The following is a 21452-nucleotide window of genomic DNA, read 5'->3' as shown; positions in this document are numbered from 1 at the left end:
CTTCAAGTCATGCCCACTTTCCCATTTTAATTTACCTTTTAATTTCACATCTGTATCTCTTATTCTGCTTTTGATAAGCTTATGACCCTTTCAATATTTTCCTTTTTTAAATTTATTGATTTGAGAGAGAGAGGGAGGGAGAGGAGGAGAGAGAGAGAGAGAGAGAGAGAGAGAGAGAGAGAGAGAGAGAGAGAGAGAGAGAAACATCAATTTGCTGTTCCACTTATTTGGGCATACATTGGTTGCTTCTTGTGTGTGCCCTGATCAGAGATCAAACCCACAACCTTGGCATATTGGGACGAAGTTCTAAATAACTGCTTCCCCACCAGGGCCCCTTTCAATATTTTCTTAGTTTCAGACTGGGACCCTTCATCTAGTCTTCTAGATATTGGCTACCCAAACCTATGACTCATTTCTGACACTGGCATTGTTGGTGCTCAATGTCTACGTTTTCCCTTTGATGTTCTGCATAGACCTGTCAATTTAGGTCTGTACTTTGGGCTCATCCTTCTTCCATGGAGACATAGAAATCCAACAATGTTCCTTGCAGCTTGGATTCATCCATCGGTCAGTGAAGAAATGCTTGAGGTGCTTCTTCCCTCACGGAGACATTGTGCTAAAAGCTGTGGTGAATTCAATGGAAAGCATGCCGGCAGGGACCTTCACTCTGAGTTATATTTTGGGGATAATTTGGAGCAGAAAGCAATGGAGAAATTTGCAGTTCAATAATTGTGAGGTTCCCCTATCTCATAGATGTACCAGTATTTAACAAGAATTTAAGAATGGCTTGCCCTAAAAACTTTTGCTTTAGTCCCTATGACTATTCCTCACATGTTCAATACCACCTATAATAATAAAGCATAATATGCTAATTAGACCAGACAGCTGAACGACCTTCTGGACATTCTTCCTGATGACCTTCTGGATGAAGCTGGGGCGGCGAGGGCCAAGGCAAGCCAACGTGGCTATGAGGGCCGAGCCCCTTGCACGAATTTAGTGCATCGGGCCTCTAGTTCTTACATATTAGCTTTGGGTGATCAGGACAAAAAGCTATTAAAAAGAAAGACAGACAATTCAAAGCAGTCAACTCATAAAGACCTGGATAGCCTTCACAGTAGAAATCTAGAGACACTGTATATAGAATGGCAGGTGTAGGACTGATTGCCTTGTTTACAATGAAAACCTCCAAATGTAAGATTAAGATACACAAAAGTGCAGTGCCCTCCCCTGCCGGCTCGATTGCCCCCAACATTAAAAGGGTCTTCCAAAGGTGGGCGGACAATTGGGGGCGAAAGGGAAAGGTCATCTTTTTCCTTTAACCAAAGGCATTTGTATTTCTTAAGAAATATAAGACTAGACCAAGGCAGGTTGCTGACACTATCATCCCTGCCATGTATCACTGAAGATCTACTGTGCATATGGACTCTGGCATCTGCTGATTCATTTTAGGGAAATCATTTCCTGGTGACTTGAAGAGCATGATCACTAGAAGCTCCTTTGTGGTCTTTATCAATGAGTTTTTAGCTTCACCGCCTAAGTATTCAATATAGCCACAAAGGGAAGTAAGCAGTAATTTCCCAATGGCTATGGCATATCTCTCTCTGTCTCTCTCTCTCTCTCTCTCTCTTTCTCTCTCTCTCTCTCTGTCTCTCTCTCTTTCCCTCCCCCTTTCTCTCTCTTCCACTCTCTCTCTACCCCTCTCTCTTTTTCTCCCTCCCTCCATGCTTCCCACTCTCTCTAAAAATCAGTGGATTGGGTGAGGATTAACTATATATACCCAGATTATGATATGTATGCCACATTATCATGGATACATGTCATGCAATTTAATTTACTTCCAAAAGGTGCAAAGATGATTGCAAACTACTTAAAGGCAGGAATTACGTGACAACTTCATATCCTATAAGTCTCACTCAGACCCTTATGCATAGCAGGGATTAACATGTACTGAATATGTAAATGAGTCAGGGAATAAGTGAGAGTATGAATACATGAATGATTCAATTAGTGAGGAAATAAGGCTTATATGGATAAGCTGGTAGACAATTGTATGCTACTTTTAAATGAGTGGCTATGAAATAGTTAAAGAAAAAAATACAGAGAGATTAAAAGCAATACTGGGAAATGTTTTATTTTGTTTTGTTTTTAGTAACAATGGAAACTTTTGAGGTAACACTCAATCTGGACCTTATCTCACAAAAAAAAACAAGATTCCCAATAAATCCATTCCCTTAACAATTAAAAGAAAAGCCATTTCCTGGTATTAGCAGGCAAATGGAGCAACTATTATTACAAAAACATACTGGAGAAGCAAAAATTATTTTATATTTCTGGTGAAGATAGAAAATCAAATGCCCTCATTATCTTCTACTCCCTCTCAAAATCCCACATAAATATCACTAAAAATTATAAATAAATAAAAACACAGAGTAAGAGAGATAATAATGGCAAGAGAATTTGGGAAATCAAAATACAAATACAAATGGGCAAGAAATAACTGATTTAGCAGATCTGAGAAAGGTAAACCTGGCAGTGGGAAAACTAAGGACTAACTCAGTTTAAATATGGAACACCCCAAGTACCCCCTGGAAGTGGGGTGAGACAGGCCTAAAAATAGGATAATTGCCTGAAAGTCAATGTACAAAGCTGCTAGAAGCCCAGATTCTCTATGCTGGGAGTTTGCCTCTCTAGAGAGAGAGAAATAGAGAGACTCTGGACTAGAAAATACCAAGCACAATTGAAGGCAAGGGTACCTTACCCTAAACTGGGAAATTAGGCCAAATATAACTATTGAATGTTTAGATCTCATCTCTTCTTCCACTCAGATCGAAAAATGTTATCAGCATAACTTTAACCCTCTAGTCAGGAGGTTAGAATCTGATCAGACCTAAAGAAAAGACCTAAAGATATTGTTGGGGGAGGATATTCCATCAGTAAATCGCCCAAGGATTTCTCAACCTTGACACTATTGACATTTTAGGCCAGATGATCTTTGTTGTGAGGATCTGCCCCGTGTATTATAGGGTATTTGGCAGCATTTGTGGTCTTTTCCTTCCAAATGCCGGTAGTACTCCCACCTTTCCAGTCATGACAATCGGAAATATCTTTAGATATTGGCAAATGTCCCTTGGGAGCAAAAAATCACTCCTGGTGAAAATCACAGTTGACATGCCTCTCCCACATACTTAGAGCTTCAAATCAATATCTTAGATATTAATTGAAATCTATGGGTGACACCCTGGCTGGGTAGCTCAGTTGGTTAAAGCATCTTCCTGATATACCAAGTTTGCAGATTGGATCCCTGGTCAGGGGACATGCAAGAATCAACCAATGAATACGTAAATAAGTGTAACAACAAACTGATGTCTTTCTCTCTCTCTCAATCTCTCTCTCTCTCTCCCTCCCTCCTTTTCCCTCCCTCCCTCCTTCTTTCTCCTCTCTCTCTAAAAAAAAATCAATAAATCAATTTCTTAAAAAGAGGGTGAATATAGATACACTTTCGAGTTATGCTTGAATTAATCATTTATGAATCATATATGGTTTAGTTCTTCTCAATTAAAATTATTTTATACTTTACAAAATCTAAACTTAAAGAAAAACTTTCTAAAAACACCATCTAAAGTTTTAAAATTCCAAAAGAATTACAAAAAACAAAAACAAAACTATTAACATTGTCTACCTATTTGAAATAAATCTGGGCTTTTTTTTATAAAGTTCTAAATAGTTTGCTGTTTTTCACTCAAGGAATATGTATCATCATCATCTTTTAAACATTCTCATTATACCTGATCAAGAAATAAGTAAGCCAGGTGGAAGCTCCTGAGGCTCTCTCTGAGGTTTTGGCCTTTAAGAGATGAGCATCTACAGTTTGAGCATGTGAAATTTTATCACCTTTCACTCTGTTTACTAGTTTTAATGTCAGTTTCAAATTAGAGGAGGAAGAAAACCTTTGCTAATGCTGTATCAACATGTGAAGTACATTTTGCAAATAAGAAAAACCCTTTTATGCGAACCACACAATTTCAGAGTATAAAAGAATCTCAAGAGCCATCTGTCAACTGCCCATCCCAGGAAGGAATCACCACTGAAAGCAAGATTCCATAACAAGTTCCAGGATAAAGGGCTGCTATTTTATATATATATATATATATAATGGATCTGTTGTGAATCAAGTAGAAAGCTAGCCAAATCTGCTTTTATAACTTTTGTCCATTGGTCTAGCCTTTAAAGAAAAACATATTTTTCTTTCAAATCCATCAGTTTCAGTTCAAGAGTTCTGGGGTCCTCCCTCAACCATGTCATTTAGCAGCCCCCAAATAGTCCAAAGGCTTAGCACCATTAGGAATGAGGAAGCAGAATAAACTTCCTGAGACACCTGACAAAGCATCCATGCCACCAAAAACCTTCCCACCTGCACCCAATTCCTTTCAAACACATTAGGTAGTTAGCATTTTCAAAAGGAAAGAAAATCTTTGTACGAGATCGGTTATATGAACTGATCTTAATTGGCTACATCAACTAATCATCCCACACATGCAGTCTGTCACCAAGCATCACCCTCTCCATGGATATGAGCCTCCACCCTTCACCAATATCCACCCACCCAGCAGCGATCCTCATTTCTACTCCAAGGCCAGGAGAGTAGAGGCACAAAGATCATCTTCCTCTCTTACATATACCTACTAGGAGATAATTTAAAACTACAACAGCATGTAATTAATAGCCCTGATTATGAAAAGAGTCTAAAATCAAGTCACATACAATTCACTTGTATTCTTAAGGAAAACTCTGCAACAGATACCTGAGTTTTCATTATTATCTTCAGAAGGAGTCCTCATCCATCCAGGTAAAAATCATCTGCCCCAACAGTTAAAAACATCACCAAAAAAATATCCTGTCTGTTACTCTGAACACTGAATACATCTACACTAATAAAAGAGAAACATGCAAATTGACCGTCACTTTGCTACACCCACCAGCCAATCAGGAGTGAGTATGCAAATTAAGATGGTGGCAGCCCCAGCTGCTCCAGGCTTCTGGGCAGCACGAATGCAGGCAGGGAGTGGCTGGGAGGGGCGGGAAGCGAAAGGAGTTACAGGAGTAGTGCTCCACCCAAAGAGAAGACTAAAGGCAGCGCAGAGGGAAGGCCTGGGTCCCAGGTGCCAGAGGAAAACTGGTGCCAGCAGCCAGGGGAAGGAAGGCCTATTGCATGAATCTCTTCATGCAATGGGCCTCTAGTTTTAATATAAATATTTCCTTTATTGTAATCATTTTTAAGATTCTAGTCCAATTCAAGTAAATCATTTCAAAGTTTAATTTGCAAACTATACCAAGGACCAATTTTACTAAATAATGCAACATCTGAAGACTCATTAAAATGTTTAATTCACCCTTCAATAGACTTCTGTTCTTGTCCTCTCTTTACCTGTTCATTTCCACTTAAATAATCCTGGCTCCCAGACAGCTGGTCTTGAAGAAGATCCTGCTCCCCGACTCCTCTCCACCCCCAGCTTGGTGTTCCAAACACTAATTTTTATTCATGCTGTGGCAGCTCCTCTGCTCTTAGAAGCTTTTCCATCCCCACTGTGTTACAGTTTGGGGGCGTTACAAGGCTGACAAGTTGTGCAGGTAAGAGAGGATCTGACACTGCCCAGAAGGAGCCTACTTTTATGGCACTTTTCTGTACATCGCCAGGCAGTAAATGCCATCTGCAGTCCAGCAAGGAACGCTTTGCAGGACCTTGGGGTGTTTCTGGAGCTCCAGCTCCTAACAGGCATTAAAACCAAATATTTTACCCAGACTCATCCTACCATCAATACGGAAGCCTTATTTCCTCCAGGTTGGTATCTTCCAACCCAGAATCTGAAGAGATTTTGTTTGGTTGGTTCTTGTGTGTTTGTGGTGATTAACAGGAGTGAGTTCTATTGCTCTGAGGTTACCTGGCACCATTTTTTAGAGAGTCTGAGTCCAAGATATGGGTTTCCTGAAAACTATTAGGAAAAGAAATGAGAATGAGAGAGAGATCATAAGGTAGAACAAAGGAAGAAATAGAGAAACTTCCAACCATTTCACCAACATGCAGTGATTATTCAGTTAATGCTGCTCTGAAAAAGTGCCTGCACCTCTGAGCAAGTCAGTGTCCCCAAATGCCTCCTCAGGCCTGGCGAGGTGGGCGCAGCCTCTGCCCCATCCTCGATGCTCTGTGGAGGCTAAGCCTCCTCTCTCTCCTGTGTGGGCATCTCCTCAGACATAGTTGAGCTGTGGAACTGATACTGTCCAGGACGGAAAACAGTGGGGACTGGATATTTTGTCTAATTCTCTGAACATAAACCTGGCAGTACGTTCTTTGAGATACCAAGCAACTGAACATCTGACATAAAGCATTAAACAACCTTTTCCATAGATTAGTAAAAGTTCCCAGAAGAAATGTATGTCTGGACCAGTGAAGACAAAAGACAAAAAAACAAAAAAAAAAACAGATGGATCCAAGAAGGGGGTGAGAAGAAAGTCAAGAGGACAAAAGGAAGCAGCAAGTCCTTGAAACTTATAGAAGTGGAAGGCAGATGAACAGGAGACACCTAGGTGAGGGGTGGGGACTCCAGAGGAGAATATGTGTATAGGATGGTACAAAATGATCCCAGATGGCATTTCCTGAAAGCTCTAGGAAGCATTTTTTTAATGGACACATACCAAATTTTATTACATTGGAGATCACTGATGCATTAACTTGGGCTGCCCAATCAAGAATTTTTGTGCAGACTTCATGCCATGTCTGTGCATTTAAATGCACTCTTTATTAATGCATCATTGTTGGGTTTTTTTGGGGGGTACATTAATTTATTTTTCAATTACACTTGACATACAATCTTACATTAGTTTCAGGTGTACAACATAGTGATTAGACATTTATATATTTTATGAAGTAATCACCCGTCTAGTACCCGTCTGACACCATGCATAGTTATTACAGTATCATTAACTATATTCCCTATGCTGTACTTTATATCCCCATGACTCTTTTTACAACTGGCAACTTATACTTCTTAATCCTTCACCCTTTTCACCCATCGCCCCTCCCATCTGGCAACCATTAATTTGTTCTCTGTATCTATGAGTTTGTTTCTATTTTGTTTGTTCATTTATTTTGTTTTAGATTCCACATATAAGTAAAATAATATGGTATTTGTCATCCTCTGTCTGACTTATTTCACTTAGCATAATTTCCTCTAGGCCCATCGTGCTGTCGTGGGAAGACTTCATTCTTTTTTATGGTTGAGTAATATGCCATTGTATATATGTACCACTTCCTTGTCCATTCATCTATTGATGGATACTTAGATTGCCTCCAGATCTCAGCTATTGTAAATATCATTGCAATGAACATGGGGGTGCATATATATTTTTTTCAAATTCTTCAGATAAATACCCAGAATTAGAATTGCTGGGTCATATGGAAGTACTATTTTTATTTTTTTAGGAGCCTCCATACTGGTTTCCATAGTGGCTGTGTCAATTTACAATCCCACCAACAATGCAGGAGACTTCTCTCCCACATCCTTGCCAACACTTGTTTATTGATTCATTATTTATATAGCCATCTTACAGGTGTAAGGTGATAACTCATTGTGGTTTTAATTGCATTTCCCTGATAATAAGTGACATTGAGCATCTTTTCATATGTCTATTGGTCATCTGTGTGTCCTCTTTGGAAAAGTGTCTATTCAGGTTCTTTGTCCATTTTTAATTGCATTGTTTGTTTCCTTTGGTGTTGAGTTGTATGAGTTCCTTACATATTTTGAATATTAACCCCTTATTGGATGTATCATTAGTGAATATGTTCTCTCATTTAGTGGATTGTCTTTTTGTTTTGTTGATGATTCCCTTTGCTGTGCAAAAACTTTGAGTTTGATACAGTCAAATTTGTTTATTTTTTCTTTTGTTTCCCTTACCTGAGGAGTTATACCCAAAAAAATATTGCTAAGAGCAATGTCAAAAAGTTTACTATCTATATTCTTCTTGGAGCTTTATTATATCAGGTCTCACATTTAAGTCTTTAATTCATTATGATTTTATTTTATATATGGTGTAAGAAAGTGGTCTAATTTCATTTTTATCTACATGTATCATTCCAGATTATTGATTAGACTATCTTTACCACATGTATATTCTTACCTCTTTTGTCATAGATTAATTGACCAAATAGGTTTAGGTTTATTTATTGGCTCTCTATTCTATTCCATTGATCTGTGTATCTTTTTATTATATCAGTACCATGGTATTTTGATTACTATCACCTGGTAGTATAGTTTGATATCAGGTAGTGTGATATCTCCAACTTTGTTCTTCCGTCTCAATATTGCTTTTGCTATTCAGGGTCTTTTGTGGTTCCATATAAATTTTAGGATTATTTATTCTAGTTCTATAAAAACAATGCCATTGGTATTTTAATAGAGGTTGCACTGAATCTGTAGATAATATCAACATTTTAATGATGTTAATTGTTCTGATTAATGAGCACAGAATATGCCTCCCTTTATTTGTGTCTTCAATTTCTTTCCTCAATGTGTTACAGTTTTCCAAGTACAGGTCTTTTACTTCCTTGGTTCAATTTATTCCAAGTATTTTATTCTTTTTGATGCAATTGTAAATGGCATTGTTTTCTTAATTTCTCTTTCTAATATTTCATTATCCTATATAATAAAAGGCTAATATGCAAATAGACCGATGGCAGAACGACCGGTCGTTATGATGTGTACTCACCACCAGGGGCAGACACTCCGACTGGTAGGTTAGCTTGCTGCTGGGGTCCGGCCAATCAGAACTGAGCAAGATGGGCTGGACATGCCCTGGAGCCCTCCCGTAATCCCTCCCCAGCTGGCCAACCTCCCGTGTCCCTCCCTGACTGGCCCCAATTGGCCCAGATCAGGACTGGGCCATACGGGACCGAACACACCCTGGAGCCCTCCCGTGGTCCCTCCCTGATCGTGCACTGGTGGGGTCCCTCAGCCTGGCCTGCACCCTCTCGCAATTCAGGACCCCTTGGGGGATGTCGGAGAGCCGGTTTCAGCCCAATTCCGCAGGCCACTCCCCTCAGGAGGGTGCCAGACTCAGGGTTCATGGCTGGCGAATGCTGCTGCAGCAGTGTGAGCCTCTCGTGATCGGGGACTGATTGGGTGCGAGCCCGCAGCAGGCACAGTGGGGCTGGGATGAGCAGAGTGGCAGGTAGGAGCTGCAGGAGGCATTGGACTGCAGGTTTCAGCCTGATCCCCGCAGGCAACCCAGAGGGAACCCACCCATGCACGAATTTGTGCACTGGGCCTCTAGTTGTATATATTTAAGGCACACAAATAAGCATTGTATATATTTAAGGTGCAAGAATAAACACTGTATATATTTAAGGTGCACATCAGGATCTGATGTTTTCATTTACATATACATTGTGAAATGATTCTTCCAGTCAGCTAATTAATCTATCACCTCATATATTTTCCTTTTGTTTGTGTGTGTGGTGAGAACACTTAAGATCTATTCTCTTACCAACTTTTGAGTAATAATGCTGGAAACCAATCATTGTTTCACTAATAGAGAGATGTGAACAGGAAGCCTGGAAGGCTGGTCAACAACCTTAATTGTCCTAACCACTCACTGTTTAATTGAAACATTATTAGTTCATTGCTCTGAAAGGTCAGAGTTAGTTCGCTCACTGCTTAGTTGAAACATTGTTAGCTGAAGCAGTCTCCACTTCTGTTGTCTTATGTAAATTTCTGTTATTTCCTGCCTAAGGGCTATGGGTGTTTCCCCATAGCCTCAATAAAAGGGATAGCAAGGCCAGAGCGCCAGTGTAGTCCTCCTACTAGAGGTGGGCTCCCGCCTGGCCCCTAATATTCCCAAATTAATACTTTTCTAGTCTCTTTTCATTTGTGTGCGGCCTTCTCCAGAACCCGAACCCCGAACCGGAACCCTGAACCAGAACCCTGAACCACGTGGGACGTGAAAGGGGTTCCCACAACATAATATGGTATTATTAACTATAGTCACCATGTTGTCCATTAGATCTTAAAACTGTATTCATCTTGCACAGCTGAAACTTTGTACCCTCTGACTAATATCTCCCTGTTTCCCCCACCTCTCTGCCCTTGGAAACTGTTCTGCTCTCTTTTTCTGACTTAGGTTTTTTAGCTTTCACATATAAATGATATCAAATAATATTTGCCTTTGTCTGGCTTATTTCACTTAGCATAATGTCCTCCAGGATCATCCATATTGTCACAAATGACAAGATTTCCTTCCTTATGGCTGAATAATATTCCATTACATGATATTCCATTCTGATATACTACATTTTTTATCCTTTCATCTGTAGACAGACATTTAGATTGTTTCCATATCATTGCTATTGTGAATAATGATGCAATGAACATGGTGGTGGGGGGGTGCAGATATCTCTATAGGATAGTGATGTGAGCTCCTTTGGATATATACACAAAATGGGATTACCTGATCATATGGTAATTCTATTTTTAGTTTTTGTGGGGGGGGGGGGGTTTTAGGAATCTATATACTGTTTTCCATAATGACTGTACCAGTTTACATTCCTACCATCCTGTGACTTTAGCCAGTGTTCAGAGTTCCTAGCAGAGACCCTCTCCGCACAGCTGCTTCTCAACATTCTCTCACTTGCTCTCAAGTTCCTGGATTATGATTATTGGTAGCTCCTCTCACTAGTTCAGACCCAGGGATGGACAGGCACCACCCTTTCCCTTAGAAGACTAAAAATATTGCACTATCCTTGTCATTTCTCTATACTCTGCCAACACCTTTATAAATTTAGCTTTATTTAAACTCTCTGAAAATTACCCAATTTGTATGTATCAACTATTTTCTGCTAAGACACTGACTAATATGTATTTTTACTTCCTTATAACCCCAATTTCTATCCAACTCTTCATTATCCTAGACTCAAATGGAAAATGTTCTCTTCCTTAAATATATATTCTAATTCCATGGATTCTTAGGCTCCTTGGAATGGAGTAGTTGGTATTAATTGTAATTGCAGGTTCAGTATTCAGGGGAAATATCACAGCATGTGCACTTAGCTGAAGAATCTCTGCAGCACAGTTTCAGTACATTACCAGCCTTCTCAAATGTTTGCCAGTCACCTCATAAAAATAGTAGTGGACAAATTGCCTCATTTGGCACAACCCTTCCCTCCACAAAAAACCCTTCATTATTTTTCTTCTTATCTCAAAAGTGGGAACTAAATACTCATAGGTCATATAATCTCTGCAAATTAAATTTATATATTCTGAGATTAATCAAAGATTTTCATCATTTTAAAGGGGCTAATCATAAAGCTAATGGAAAAAATTAATTCAAGGCAGTACTGGTTTTAATCTGTTCACATCCTCTACAATTCATTTCATCCTTCTACGTTAACAGCAACTACTAAAAAAGAATCTACTAAGTTTTTCTTAGAATAAAGAATATTTTTGTTAATACTTTTCAAAAAATACTTTCTAGGAACAAAAAGTCACATTCATTGAAATTCAAAAGATCTTGATTCTCTGCCCTTATAAAATGACTGAAATAGTCCCATAGTGTGAGAACTTTACCTCAGAGTACCAAGTAAACTCAAGCAAGAACACAGAATTATATCTAATAAAGAGTGAAACTGCATGATTTCTGCCAATCAATTAATCACTCTGATCTGACCTTAATGTGATTACCCAGGAAAGAATAGAGTGGTGAAAAGGGCCACTGAGGATACACTTACTGTGACTAATCTGTATTAGTGAAAATAAGAGGTAGAGTTTAACAACAAAAACAATAATAATAGCTAACACATTGTGCTTATGATATGTGCAAGGCATTATTTTATTTATTTTTTTAAATGTTTACTGTTGAGACATTACAGATGTCCCTCTTCTTTTCCCCCCATTGCTCCCCTCCACCCAGATCCTTCCCTGACTCAGGCCATCACCACCCTATTGTCTATGTTCATGGGTAATGCATGTATGCATATAAGTTCTCTGGTTAATCTCTCCATTCCCCTTTCCCTCTGAGATTCATCAGTCTGTTCCATGTTTCATGCCTCTGGTTCTATTTTATTCATCAGTTTATTTTGTTCATTAGATTTCTTATTCATTTATTTTGATTTTTAGATTGCATTTTTGATAGATATGTATTTATTACCATTTTTATTGTTCATATTTTTATCTTTTTTTTTCTTCTTCTTAAAGAATACCTTTCAGCATTTCATATAATACTGGTTTGGTGGTGATGAACTCCTTTAGCTTTTTTGTGTCTGTGAAGCTCTTTATCTGACCTTCAATTCTAAATGAGAGCTTTGATGGATAGAGTAATCTTGTGTATAGGGCCTTGCTTTTCATCACTTTGAATGTTTCTTGCCACTCCCTTCTGGCCTGTAAAATTTCTGTTGATAAATTAGCTGACAGTCATATGGGAGCTCCCTTATAGATAACTAACTGCTTTTCTCTTGCTGCTTTTAAGATTCTCTCTTTGTCTTTAACTTTTGGCATTTTAATTATGATGTGTCTTAGTGTGGGCCTCTTTGGGTCATCTTGTTTGGGACTCTCTGTGCTTCCTAGTTTTGTATGTCTATTTCTTTCATCAGGTACAGGAAGTTTTCTGTCATTATTTTTCTAATAGGTTTCAATTTCTTGCTCCCTCTCTTCTTCTAGCACCCCCATGATGCAAATGTTGGTACATGTGAAGTTGTCCCAGAGGATCCTTACACTATCTTCATATTTTTTGAATTGTTTTGCTGTTCTGCTTGGGTGTGTTTTGCTTCCTCCTATTACAAATTGCTGATTTGATTCTTGGAATCTTCTACTCTACTGCTGATTCCCTGTAAATTGTTCTTTATTTCAATTAGTGTATCCTTTATTTCTGATTGGTCCTTTTTTATGTTCTCACTAGATTCCTTGAAGTTCTCCCTAAGTTCCTTGAAGTTCTCATTAAGTTCCTTGAGCATCCTCATAACCATTGTTTTGAACTCTGTATCTGGTAATTTGCTAGTTTCCATTTCAATGGTAGCCTTGCTGGATAGAGTATTCTTGGATCCAGTCCCTTGCTTTGCCTCACTTTGCATACTTCATTCCATTCCCTTCTGGCCTGATGTGTTTCTGTTGAGAAATCATTTAATAATCTGATGGGAGATCCTTTGTAGGTAACTCTCTGTCTCTCTCTTGCAGCCTTTAAGATTCTCTCTTTGTCATTAACGTTTGCCAGTGTAATTATGACATAGGTCTTTTGGGTTCATATTGTTTGGGACTCTCTGTGCTTGTGTGATTTTTTTTCTTCCTCAAATCAGGGAAGTTTTCTGTCATTTCTTCAAATAGGTTTTCTAATCCTTGCTTCTCTTCTTGTCCTTCTGGCACCCCTATTATACATATGTTACTATGTTGCATGCTGTCCCAAAGCTCTCTTAGACTCTCCTCCTGCTTTCTAGTTTCCATTTCATTTAGTTCTTTTTCTGGAGATTTTTTTCCTGTTCTTTCATTTGCAACATGTTCCTTTGTCTCCACATTTTGGCTGTTTCACTTTGTTTGTTTCTATGTATTAGGTAGAGCTGCTATGTCTGCTGGAATTGGTAAAGTGGCCTTGTGTAGTAGGTGTACTGTAGGACCCAGTGGCTCAGTCTCCCTAGCCACTGAGCTGGGCACTCTAGTTGTGCCCCTGTGTGGACTGTATACTAGTACCTTATCCTATTGTAGTTGAGCCTTGATTGCTATTGGCATCCCTGAGAGGGTTTGACCCCCAGGCCAATCGACTGCACAAACAATCTGTGACTACAGCAGAAGAGCTGCTGTGCAGGAGACACCGCTCTGGAGCAGGACTTACTTCAGTGGGGCTTAGTTGCTCACCAAGTCTTCCCCTTCAGTGTGTCACTCATGGATTTAGTAAGGTTGTAATCTGGGGTGGTCTGAAGCTGACCACCAGGTACACTGGCTCTGGGACCTCCTGGGAGGTGTGAATGCAGTTACTGCTTGTGACCTGCCGAGGGCCACCTGGCACAAGCTACAGAGCAATCTGCAGATGGCTGCTACTTGTGTTGGGCTTGGAGGTGCCCAGGAGAGGCCAATCTGTGAACCTTGGCAGGCTGCTGAGCCTGGAGCCACTTATTGAGAGGTATGGGCCATGCTGAGGCCAACTACTGCACATTTGAGAGATTTTAGGAAAATCTGAAGCCTGTGGCAGGACAGGACATTCATATGGAAAAGCCACTGCAAACAGTTTGGATGGCGCTGCAAACTGGGTGGGGCGGGGCCTCAGGGAATTATCAGAGCAGAGCAAACAGAGTGAGCCAGGTTGATGAAGACTCAGATATGGCAACTACTTATCAGCACTGTGGTGGGAAAGTCTCAGCATAGGAACAATGACCTCTGCCAGCACTTTTGTCTGGGAGAAAGCTGCCAGACAATTTAGTTCCCCATCATATGTCTCTGGATCCTTTCAAGCTGCTGCCCCAGCGCTGGAGCTCAGAGGGAGTAAGTCTGAGTAAGGGACTTCCCTGGGACTCCAGCAACCCTCCATGTCACTCAGCTACAATCCCTGCTGGTTTTTATAGCCCAAAGTTACAGAGACTTCTCTTCCTGTCACTGGATCCCTGGGCTGAGGGGTCTGGTGTGGGCCTGGGGCTCCTTGTTCCTCACAGGGGACCTCCGTAGCCAAGATATCCCTCCTGATTTAAAAAACAAAAAGGCCACACATGGGTGTCAGACCAGCCCGTTCTGCACTTCCGCCCCTCCTACCAGTCTCAACGTGGCTTCTTCTTTAATTCTCTAATTGTAGGACTTCCATTCAGCCAGATTTCAGGCAGTTCTGAATGATAGTATAGTTGTGATTTTAATGTGGTTGTGTGAGAAGGCAAGTACTGCACTTACCTACACCGTCTTTACTCTCCTCCTAATTAATGTTTGCACGGCACTATTTTAAGTGCTTTACATACATTAACTCATTTAACCCTCTGAGCAATCCCAGGAATTAATCACTATTACTATCCCCATTTACAGATGAAGAAATAGATTCAGAGATTTTGAGTAATTTGTCAAACATTGGACAGCTAGTGTGAAAAGTTGACATTAGTGGAGCCATTTTAAAACAGAGCTAGATCAGCCGTTCCAGAGGAACTGCCTTGCACGTCTAACCCCTTGAAACTTTGTAATGTTTGAACTAGGCAAAATAACTTTTGGACTAGACCAAACCAACCTTTTCATAAAAATAGTTGTTTATAAAGCTAACAGAAAGCAGACATCCTGACCACCTGAACTGATGATTATGGACAGTCTTTAGAATCAGTAACTAGCCATGTGTAGCTTAAAGGTAACTGATTAACACTAATAATTCCTTCCTTCTATTCATTCAATGATTTCCCTTCCCTTTCTCATAAAATCCCTTGCCTTAATCCCATAATTTGGTTTTGTGCCTGAATCTAAACGCAGGATTACAATTCTTTTTTATCTCAAAAAAAAAAATGTTTGTTGCCTCTCATTTTGGATTTTTATTTTTAGGTTAACACTAGTAAGTGACAGAGCTATGATTAAAGTGCAGGTCATCTGGCTTCGAGCACACACATCTAATCACCAAGATACACCATCTCTATCGGAACTTGGAGACACAGTCCTTTTAATAGTGTGTAATTAAAAAATACAATCAGTTTAGCACAGTACGTGAATTCCATGTAATCTCAGCTTCTCTTTCAGGAACAACTAAAAATGGGAACTGAGGCATCCCAAGAGAACTCTCACTACCAAACCATTTGGGAGAGAATGGACATGGTGTTATGACCTAGTTTTGTCAGGAAGAAAAGAAAATGAATGAATTTGTTCAGTAATTCTTACCATTTAGGAAGTAATCAAGAGCTCCTTTGTGAATTTGTTGACAGCTATGGTCCTTCTTCCCAGAAAATGTTTACTTTGCATTCAATTTCAGGGAGTTTGCAAAAGCCCTGATGCCTATTCTTAGGCCCTATGAGAGAAATTTCTCTTCTTAGATTATTTCTGAGTCTACAGTGCTGTATACTTTATTAAAAAAAAAGAATCAACCAGTGAACTACTATTTATTGAGTGACCACTACATGCAAAAGCACACTGTGTTGAATCCTGTATGAAGAATATAAGAAAAGATATTCTATAGTCTTGCCTTCCAAAGGCAACATAGTCAAGTTTGCAAAATAAGACAGGACAAGATAAGAAAAGGGTTATTAACATCTCCAGGGACTCAGAGGGGAAAAAATATTACTTCTAGCTTGAATTGTCAGGCAAGACTTCAAAAGAAGACTTGGAATATGACCTGGTCTAGAAAAATGATTAGGAGTGGAGAGGGAGTGAGAAAATGCATTTGATATCAGGAAATAATAGAATTCTTCATGTTGTGGTAAGAGTAACACTTCTCAGCCAACTGAGCAAATAGGGGCTTGAGCTAAGTTCAGTAATAGAAATATAAACAATCATTTCTGTATGCCTGAGTTATGACTGTAAAGCTTTAAACCTACTATGTTGTCTTATCAATTATATATTTTCATGTAAGACAGAAAAAAATTCTTCATTTTAGTACTTGCCCGAATTTGTGGGCTGAAAATTTTAATTTTGTGATAAATGTTAGCTATAATTACTAAGAACCTTATTTTCCTACCAGATAGTGTGCTGCATGCTACATCAGTACCAATCTGCTCACTTTAGCCCAGCTCTCTGATAGGAGGACAGCACACAACTGGAGGCCCTTGGCCTTCCCTCTCAGAAGCCAACTAGAACATGTGCTGCACTGCTAACCATGATAAGGATACCTGTCAGTAGAAATTGGCTTGAGGCGCTTAACTCATTTCCCCATGGTCAGGGGAGCCAACAGACAGAAATTTATCTTGATTCCAAGGTCATTTTGTATCTCATTAGGAATCCCATGAGCCTCTACTCTTTTTATTCAACTGTCAACAGTCCTTGATGTTTTGAATAAAGAAGCTGTCCAAACTAAGATTAAAAGAAGCAGGGGGGGGGATCACTGCCCCCTTCCTCAGACTCCATGGGGAGGTGCTGAGCTGGCTCAGCTCCCTAGAGAACTCCTTATTTATGTACTTACTTACTTACTTATTTATTTAGCAATCCTAGTCATGATTTTGGATTCAGGAATTGGCATCATGCAGCCCTAATTGTTGCTGTAGTTCTTTCCAGCAAAAATTCAACACAGAAGGACTGGGTATGTTTGAAATTATGGTAGAATTAATGTTGACCTAATTGGGAAATTCTAGAATTTGAAATTAAAGTCTGAAAGGAGACAGATTAAGTTACTAATTAGCTGAGGTTGCAAGAAAATAACAATGCATAGAAACAGAATATAAGAGGAAGAAGACATCCAGTAAAACTGTAATCATGCATTCAACCAGAAATGCACTCTGCAGCCCCACATGCGTAAATGAGATGCAAGTTTGGAGCAGTTGCCTCCTTTCAATGTGACAGAGTTATAGCATATCCCCAGAGGACTGGGTGAGATGTGGGAGTGGGGGTGGTAAATGGAAAAGAAAGTATCAAAGAAAATCACTAGTTTAAAAAAAAGAAATGAAAGCACAATTTTAAATGAACTCAAATACTTTCCCACTCTATAGCTTAGGGTTGCAGAGAATAAGATTTAACATATCAATACAATGGCTTCATCACTTAGAATATCTAAGGCTGTAAACCAGAAAACTCTGACTCAAACTGTATTTAAAATTTGTATTAATTTTTTTGCTTACACAATAGCTCACATAATTAAGTAGGGTAGTACATAGTCACAGGGGGACTATAGGATTGCAGTTCTGTGCCTGGGATTCTCTTGGCTCTGCTCTCTACCTTAGACCAGCTTCATCCTCAGGATGAAGGCAAGATGCCTATGGCAGCTCTAAGGCATCATGTCCTGACACCATGTCCAGAAGAAAAACAGGACCAGCTTTTCCTGTTTCTTTCTCAGGACTGAGGTAACCTTTCCTGGAAGCTCTCAACAGACTTCCTCTTACATCTCTTCTGGCAGATTTAGATCACATGCCCCTTCCTAAATCAATCACCAATGGGAAGAATAGGATTATCCAAAGTGCTTGTCAAAGTGTGGCCCCTAGATTATCAGCAGTACTTGGGGACAATGCAGACTATTGGGATCAGTTTCAGACTTACTGATCAGAATCTCCAGAGTTGGTTTTTTATTTATTTATTTGTTTATTTATTTTTTTTTAAATTTATCTTTATTGTTGAAAGTATTATAGATGTGCCTTTTTCCCCCATTGACCCCTTCCACTCCTTTCCCGTCCCCTCCCCAGGCCTTCACCACACTATTGTCTATATCCATGGGCTATGTATATAAGTTCTTTGGTTAATCTCTTCCTGCTCACCCTCCTCCTTTCCCTCTGAGATCTGTTAGTCTGTTCCATGCTTTGATATCTCTGGATCTATTTTGTTCATCAGCTTATTTTGTTCATTATATTCCACATAAAAGTGAGATGATGTGATACTTGTCATTCTCTGACTGGCTTATTTTGCTTAGCAAAATATTCTCCAGATCCTTCCATGCTGTCTCAAAAGGTAAGAGATTCTTCTTTTATACAGCTGCATAGTATTCCATTGTGTAAATGTACCAAAGGTTTTTTAAAATTCTTTTCTTTTTTCTTTTTTTAATCCTCACCCAAGGATATTTTTCCATTGATTTTTAGAGAGAGGGAAAGACAGAGAGACACATCAATGTGAGAGAAGCACATCAATTGGTTGTCTCCTGCATGAGCCCTGACCAGGGCCCAGACCAGGAAGGAACCTGTAACTGAGCTACGTGCCCTTGACCAGAATCAAACCCGGGACCCTTTGGTCTGCAGGCTGACCCTCTATCAACTGAGCCAAACAGGCTAGAGCTACTACATCTTTTCTATCTACTCATCTACTGATGGGCACTTGGACTGTTACAATCCAATTTAAAAATGGGCAAAGGACCTAAACAGACAGTTCTCCAAAGAGGACACACAGATGGCCAAGAGACATGAAAAAAAAATGATGAAAGTCACTGATCATCAGAGATATGCAAATTTAAACAACAATGTGGTTAGCACCTCACACCTGCCAGAATGGCCACTATCAACAAATCAACAATTGACAAGTGCTGGAGAGAATGCGGAGAAAAAGGAACCCTCTTGCATTGCTGGTGGGAATGCAGACTGGTGCAGCCACTATGGAAAACAGTATGGAGTTTCCTCAAAAAATTAAAAATAGAACTGTCTTTTGATTTAGTGATCCCATTTCAATATCCTATATACTGGTAAATAAAGAGCGAATATGCTAATTAGACCAGATGGTGGAACGACCTTCCAGAACGACCTTCCAGAACAGCCAGTGGGCAGGAGGCGGGGCCGTGGGGGGCCGCAAGGTAGTCGGGGCTGCGAGGGCTGAGGCAGCCGGGGCTGCGAGGACCTACGTTTGCACAGATTTCGTGCATCTCTAGTATCCTAATAATCCTGAAACACTAATCAGAAAGAATATATACACTCCTATGTTCATAGTAACTTGTATTTTAACAAGAATTCCAGGTGATTTGGATGCACTTACATTTGTGAACCACTGGTTTAGACTGGAGTGGAATGGGTGTTAGATTTGCCATGACAGTGACCAGGACACTGGTCAAGGAATCAGCAATTGAGGAAGACTACAACTATTAAGGTGACCAGGAGTTATATTCACTAGCATTTTTGAATGCTTGCTCTGTTCCAATTTTTTTTTTTTTTTTTTTTTTTTTTTTTTACCTTCACTATACCCTTTAACGTTTCACAGCAACTCTGGCAAATATTATTGTCTCCATTTTACAGAAGAGGAAATGGAAGCTCAGACTATTTAAGTTAACTCACCCAATTTTACATAGCAAAGTCAAGGTTTGAACTTAGATGTTCTGATTCTAAATCTAGTTTTCATTCTATTATGCCAGAGCTAAAGGACGGAGGCTGCCCTCGCCCATATCTCTATATTCTATGGAGGCTCTACACTCCTTGGTATTCACATTTAAATGGAAATTAACCAGAGAAATAGCCTCAAGTCCACAGTCTTTCTTGGGTTCTGGAATTCTAAGGAATTTCCAGGTTCTGAGACCTCCCTGAGGGTTCTTAATGGCTTCTTAGAGTCTGGAGTTAACCAGATTTCAAGAGATAGCCCAGAAATACACAGAGACTTTTCTTCCTTTCAGGGATGGCAGAGAAACCCCTATAGACTCAAAACACAGAGAAATCTGAAAAACTGCTACTCGAGTTTCTGATACTCTGGTGGTTATTGCATTCTGAATAACAAAAGGGCTTGTATGTAAATGACATATAGGGGAGCCACAAACTAGGGCAACAGAACTGAGATTTTTATGTTGAGCCAGACAGGACTCTAGAAAAGCTACACTCTCTGATCACAGGTGAACTAGAAAAAAATTCTACACACGGAGGGAGGCAACAAGGAACCTCCTCTATCTACGGCAGAGCTCTAAGAGAAAAGTATCTCCCCTGATCATTTGTAACCACAGGCTTGCCTCATGTGGATTTGAGATATGGATTTATACTACCTGCAAGGGCAGGTAAATTCCAAACAGAGAAATTAACATAAAAATTGGTTCCCAGATTGTCACTACCCCTGAGGTCCTGGCTGAAGAAGACAGAAAGCCTCTTTGTAAAGATGCATCCTCGACTCAGGCAACACAGGCTTCTCAGGGATAACAAGAGTTTGCACCCTAAATCACAAATCCTGAAGCAGCATGTCTCATCATGGCCAAAGTCAGCAGCCATGACAAATATGAACTTTACCCAACAGAATGATCAGGAGAGCCAGCTTTATATTATTTTTTAAAATAAAAAAAGGAATTTAAAATATGAGAAAGAAACAAAATACTATTAGAAAACCATGCAGATTTTAAAAAGACATACAGAAGGGAACATTTAAACTTCTATCTTTCTCGACAAGAAATGTATGACCTCAATGAGAAATCAGCCTGGGCTGGAAGAAAAGTTGTCAGAGAAGCTAGGGAAATACAAGATTAATACAATTGCTCCATAAAGCATTTTCTAATTTGTGTGTCTAAGCAGGGGATCCCCAAATGCCCTGCTTTCAATGGTATCCAGTGTCCACCCTACCCCGACATGGAGAGATTTGCCCCTCTCCCCTGCTGTAACACAGTGAAACCTGGTGATGGTATTTTTGAGAGTATGGAGGGAATATTTCATGAAAAGTTTTGTGAAATTTTATGCTCTGCAGAACCTCATTATCAAGTTTCACCTTTCAGCTAAATATTTATATTTTACAGTATTTCACAATATAGGCCAACAGTTCAGAAATTACCATATTAAACTCAAACCTCTGATTATCTGAGTCTTGTCTATCATACTTAGAGCTTTTTTTGCTCTGACTCCCTAAGAGTATTTCCTTGAAGATTTATTTCTAATAACTTGTAGAAAT

This window comes from Eptesicus fuscus, chromosome 5 (assembly GCF_027574615.1).
Source record: "Eptesicus fuscus isolate TK198812 chromosome 5, DD_ASM_mEF_20220401, whole genome shotgun sequence".
Taxonomy (NCBI): Eukaryota; Metazoa; Chordata; class Mammalia; order Chiroptera; family Vespertilionidae; genus Eptesicus; species Eptesicus fuscus.
This window is presented reverse-complemented; position numbering follows the sequence as displayed.